The sequence below is a fragment of the Hibiscus syriacus genome, unplaced genomic scaffold (assembly GCF_006381635.1).
Source record: "Hibiscus syriacus cultivar Baekdansim isolate YM2019G1 unplaced genomic scaffold, ASM638163v2 tig00111837_pilon, whole genome shotgun sequence".
Classification (NCBI taxonomy): domain Eukaryota; kingdom Viridiplantae; phylum Streptophyta; class Magnoliopsida; order Malvales; family Malvaceae; genus Hibiscus; species Hibiscus syriacus.
Window position 1 is genome coordinate 9573142 of NW_024063194.1, and position 6705 is coordinate 9579846.

General features: G+C 32.4%; 1 pseudogene; it reads right to left on the bottom strand.

Annotated features, from left to right (window-relative positions):
• Window positions 1-3798: 3798 nt before the first annotated feature.
• Window positions 3799-5677, bottom strand: LOC120171903 (annotated as a pseudogene).
• Window positions 5678-6705: the final 1028 nt, after the last annotated feature.

Sequence of the window (6705 nt, forward strand, 5' to 3'; positions counted from 1 at the left end):
TTGTGAGGATTTTATAAGTTTGCAATTTGTAATTTTTCTCTTTGAGAGAGTGTCTTAAGAATTTGTGGTATAATTCTTGAGGAAGTTGTAAGGTTACACCTTACCCTTAAAGGTAGATACAAATTAATGAAAATCCTTAGTGTTGATAAAGTAGACTTTGGTTGATAAAGTCGAACCGCTCTAAATTCTTTTGTTCATTCATTTAAATTTTTCCTCTTAAGCTTCCATAGAATATGTGTTGCCAATTCACCCTCTCTTGGCTATTTCATCCTTTCGATTAACTTAACAAACAATAAAGTAAGTTAAACACAAAACACGAATAAGCATAATGTAAGGTTAAGAAGCATAGCATCAACATAGCATTACGGAACTCACAACCCTATTTGCTTAGGAAAGGTACCATGGGTAAGATTTGGGTCACATAGCATCAAAATCTTACACCCTCTAAAACACATTGTCAAGTACCATAGGCGAGGTATAGGCCACATAGCATCAACACCTTATTGGCTAGTCTACTTATGTTGAGTGCACATGACATGTCTAGGTTAAGAAGTATTAGAAAGATGTCCAACTAGCATATCAAATGCCCTTACATTTGATATGGATATATTAGAATAATCCTTACACAACTAGAAGATCGTCTGGCAGCCGTCGTTTTACTGTCAAATAAATTCCTTAATCTCTATAAAAGAAATAAAATAAAGTAGTGATAGAGAGAGAAAGGGTCGATCCATAGGGACTATGGAAGCTACAGATGAAGTCATCTTTGATCTTGATCTGGGCAAAAATTATAAGTAAAATGAAAAAGAAGGTTTGTTGAGAAATTGAATAAGAAAATAAAGATTTAAAGAAATTGAAAGAAAGTGTTTAAAAGTCAAGATAATTAAAACAACCTCAGGCTTTTGCTTTGCCTCACATTTCATCAATCATTAAATAAGATTTTCACTTCAGATTCTTGTCGGTTACAGTTTACACTGCCTAACCCCTACAATTTTTTTTATGTCTTATAATTTAATATATGTTTTTAGGCTTACCCAAATGGGGTATTTATAGTCCTCAAAAACCTAAAAATGTAGCATAAATGACGATAAATAATCTTTGGAAATTGTTTGAATTAAATCCTAAAAACAAAGATAATTTCTAATTTGAAATTTGAATTTTCGGTTGAGTCTCTTGTCCTCACGAAACTACTAATTAGATCTTCTAGAAGCTGCTGATTGGATACCAAATCAGACATAGTCATGCCCCCAAGTCATGCCAACTAAACCAGCATTGATTCTAGAAAATAAAAAACTGTAGAATCGTGTCATTTAAGTGTTATTTCCTGAATTTGACATCCTGCACAAAAAATAGTTAAAACCCAAATCATCAACAAAAATAGAAAAATGAAAGAGTAATTAACAATAAAATAATAACTATTTAAAGCACTCATCAGATTCCCCCTCACTTGTTCAAATCTTGTCCTCAAGTATTTCTCACTTAACATGTCAAAATCACAAGTTGTCATCTTCTATTTCACAAAATTTGCAAGATTTTCAAGTAAATCAAAACCAAATCTTAGAACAATTAAGAAAAGGAACAACTAAAAGCAAGTATAAGCAAAACATGACATTTCAATTATCTATCAATTTTAAAGAAGTAAGACTTAGTACCTCACAGTGTTTTACTCACTTCGCTCATCACTCAAGCCTAACTAATCAAAACATTACCATAAGCTTGTAACTAAATATAATCTCCGCTACTAAGTATGAATATGATGTAATAATTAAGAAGTCTTTCAAAAGGGTTTTAATGGGGCTAAGGTTCGGGTAGGATAAAGGCAAAAAATTGGGTTAAAATTCAAGATAAAAATAAGCTTATTCCATGGATTTATTCTAAAGGAAGCAAATGAAATGAAAGATAAAAAAATTATACAACCATCTATTTTACTCATCTCTTTTTTTCCTAATTTTTTTCTCATTTTTATTCCGGTTCGAACAAACTATATTTTTTTCTTCACACTATTGAGCAGTTTATTCGAATCTGTTTATTCTTTTTTCTTCTTTTTTACAGTTCAAACCAAATATGCACTATTTTTTATTTTTTCCTTCTCATTTGAATCTACATTGCACTATTCAAAATTTCCTACACTGTTCGAGCCAAAACTGAATTGTTCGAAAAATGTAATTTTTTTTTGTAAAACAATTACGGAATAATCTCACCTTGTCCTAAAAAAGGGTGACAAAAAGAGGGAAACAAAAATAAAATTGACTCAGGCTAATAATGTGGTAAATAAAGAAAAGATTATAAGGCTCAAAACTGGCTAAGGGAAAAATGAACAAAGGGTAGGCAATTTTTTGGGAAGAGAAAAGGGTTAAATCCTAATGTCCCTATAACATTAAAGCATCATATTCAAGTACATATTCTCGACAAGCATTACCCTATAAGTTATATAATGTAAGGAATTACACTACTAGAAAAACCCCTTTAATGACGCAGCATTTCACGTCATCTATAGGTGCAGATGACACACAAAAGCGCGTCATTGAAGTCACCATCATAAATCTCAGATGACACGCAATTGTGTTTCATAAATCTATGACGCGCATTTATGACAAACATTTATGACGCGCATTGCGTGTCATTGAAGCCCCCGTCATAAATGAAGATGACACACATTTGTGTGTCATAAATTTATGACACGCATTTATGACTTACATTGTGTGTCATTGAAGAACATGTCATTAAAAAAGATGACACACATTCGTGTGTCGTGATTGTATGTCGTAAATTACATATATATTATATTGACAAATAATCAAACTAAATCACATTTAATGCATCATAATATATATATATATATATATCATATTATATATAAGCAATCCATTTGCATACAATATATTAACATTAAGTTATCAAAAATATTGTAATCATATGTCGATACAAAATATCACGGCATAATAAAGTTTGCCACATAAGATACCCATTCTTTGCTAATATCATCAATGTCGATATAATTTATACTTATTTAAAGTGAAGTATATAACTATCAAAGAGTACTAAAATGACCAATTTTACATATGCATTCTTTGAAGCATATGTAAAAATAAATTTTACACATTTAATTAGTAAAACTTCCCATATAAATTATATACATTATCAAGGCACGAATTCACAGTTTTTCAGTCTTGCTAACAAGTACTTGCATTAATTTATTTAGAATAGCATCCTACTTCAAGTCCATATGATACTTATATGACTAATGTGTATGTATGATATGGCAGATGTGTATAAAAAAAGTTTGCTTACATTCTTATTGACCATCACTTCAAGTCCATTCTCGACTATCTCTTTCATGAACTTACAAACATAATATCCACACTCGATACCTCCCGACTAACGGGGACACTACAAATAGTTTACAATAAACGATTAGTCAAAATGAAAGCTGTAATTTAAACAAGGAATGATCGATCGAAGTCCTCACCAAAACATTGATCCAATTGAGGCTAACCCTTTTGTTAGATCCACTTTGAGCAGTGTACAATATCATTGCCTTATAAAAATTGATGAAATATATCAAAGAATATACTATAATGTTCCGATAATTTATGTTACTTACGCATCAATAATATGTTTCAACTGTTGATGGACATTGGTGGTCCCCAAGGAATCAAGATAATAACAACTTGTTGCTTTCATATCTATTACTGCCAACACCCAATGTCTTCTATAAAAACCAAAAACCAAATTAAGTTACTAAAATATATTGATAATCAAATGAAAAAACAAACCCGATATTATATAGGCTGACATTTAGATCTTCGATATGTGTTGCTTCAAACAAAGCTCAAGAACATGGTTCAATAGCTTAATACCTACATAAATTCAAGATTTAAGCAAAAATTTCAGACAAACGAAAAAACCAATGGTACATGGTTTTTAACAAACTATGGCTCTTACTAAGAATCAATGGCAACATAATTTCAGCAAAATCATGTTTGAGGCAATTAGCTAAGCATCAAATTGATTATGATTTCATGATACTTAAGCATCCCTAGTAGCAACAAGAATGCTCATATGCTTAGAAAAATTTAAAGGTCCATATGTATGAACTCACCAATTCCTATCCCACGATATGGTGCTAAAACACCCAATGTCATGATGTACACACAGATGGCCCCACCTTCCTTCTTTTCCATCTGACAAGCAATTAATCCAACACAGATGTCACTGTAATATGCTGAGTTAGCAAGCAAACGTGTGATTGTTAGAATAACATGCTAACTTTTGAATTATACAGGTCACTTTCCAACTTAATCTCTTAACAGGTCCCAACTCGTGTAATATGATATATGAGTGTGTGCATGTGTAACCATCCACAATTTGTTTCAAGCCATCAAATTGAAAACAATAACATTTATTATTTCTAACCATAAATGCACCATACTAGTAATTGATGTCAAATGCTGAATGCATTGCGAAAAAATACATCTCAAACATGCTTGCACATTACTAAGATCGTAGAATTAGATGAGGCTAGTCACTCAAAACTTCAATCGAGTCTATTTCTTTGAGCAAGACCTAAGGATTAAGGAGAAAAAACAAGTATACAATTACAAGGCAGAAGAAAGTTATAGGATAAATACTCTCTAAAAACTAACAGGTTTTGAAATTCCTACAGTTTCAGTGTTATAGACCATCAAAGCTCAATAAGTGCCCTCCAATGCAAGGTAGCAAATTTCAGAATTGGGAAATCATTAGCTAGGGATTTTATGACTTGAAAATTCTCCAGAAAAAAAATTACTTATAGCTATTACCTATAGCTTAAAAGTTCAAAAGCAATACAGGATAGGGATGGATCAATTAACGTTTCATAATAAATAGAAGATCATGGCAGAATCAACAAGTGCACCAAATACAATCAGTAGTATATGTGTGCAAGGCAGCACAAGCACAACAACAGAACTGAAGAGTGTTTTTGAGGCATAAACTGAGCAATATCTAGCCATTTCTTGGTTTCAGTAAACCCCAAAAAATGACAATTGAAAAATAATTAAATGTGTTAGTTATTAAATGCCTCTGAACACAATCAATAGAACAATGTAATTTAAAGTGGAACTATTTAATCCAACAAATAAGTTACTTTTGCCAATGATCAAATGGGAGCACACTGAACTGAAAACTTACAATACCTTATTTGCATCAAAGGCCGCTCGTAGTATATCATCAAAAGTCAATGTAAATCAAACCACAAAAGACCAACAATTAACCAATACAAAGGACAAAAAAAACAAGAGAAATGAAGGCATAAATCAAGACCAGCAGCTTAAATTCCTTAATTTACTAAAGAACGCCGATAAATTTTCCATTAGATGAAATGTACAGAAGAATGAAAAAGAAAACCCCAAGATTCAAAAAGAAGCAATTGCGAAGAAAAAAACCCAAACAAGAATCGAACACAACAACAGGAGAATAACATGCTTTCTAAAGAAAATAACGAAAAACCAGAAAAGTTTGGGGGGAGGAAAGGAGGCAAATCAAGCTTTTTGAATTCGCCAGAAGCCAGAGCATCAGCATAGTACTTTTCGTTGTAACGAACGGGGAAGATAGCAGTATTGAGCTTCTTTAACAACATCACGTTCTTGTCCCTCACACCATCGAGTGATATTGCTACTTCTCAACCAACCGCCATTATTATTAACTCTCCAAGAAAAACAAAAGATTTGGGGAGGGGATATAACAATGGCGTGGTGTGGGGATTGTACGGACAGAGATAGATTTGTTGTGTGTGAAGACAGAAGAAAGGTAGGCTTTGAAATTTTAAAGCGAGAAAGCATGCGTACGTGATGAAAATTATGGGGGAAACTAAAAGATGACTTTTAGAGATGACACACAATGAAAAGTGTACTCCAAGTGTTTGCTAAAATTTTGGATTATGACTATTAAATATGACACACATTATTGTAAGTCATAAATAGTTCAGATTTTAAGAAACATGACATTTTTTATGACACGCATTTTTTGCAAGTCATAAATTAGCATGTGTCATTGTTCGTGTGTCATTAAAGGTATATTTTCTTTTAGTGTTAGTCGGGACACTCAAATTAAACAAAGAGAAAGAATGTAAAAAATATGCTCATTAGGATCAAAACTCACATGAAAAGGTGAAATATGTATTAATTCATCCAATCAATTCAACTAACAAATGAATGGAATGTCAATAATAGTTTTCAAGAAATCTATTAACCATATTAATTGCTATCATGCCTCCTAAAATCCAACAAAAGTTAGATCACAATTCACAAAGAAAATCAAAGAAAAAAGTGAAACATAAGATAGGTAACAAGAAATTCCAACACGTTAAATCAAGAAAAACTCAATTCCAACTAATTGAATTATCAAGGAAAAAATTGATGCAAATGCTACCCCTTTATTTAAATCATATAATCCCAATATGAGAATGAATGCACAAGAGAGGTTGTATAAATACTCCTATTTAATGATAGCCGTAGCCGTGTCGAGATGTACCCGAGTAAAGGTAAGAGAGGATCTCAACGAGATTGGAATCAAGCCGACCATCCACTTTATGGATCTCTTCGTGCACATCCGACTGTGGGTGCTTTGTTGGTGCCACATGTGGTGTGGTCCTCAAAAGGAATACACACACATTGCGCGGTGTAATGGTGTTGGGAGGAACAATGTACAACATATCGGGAGTCC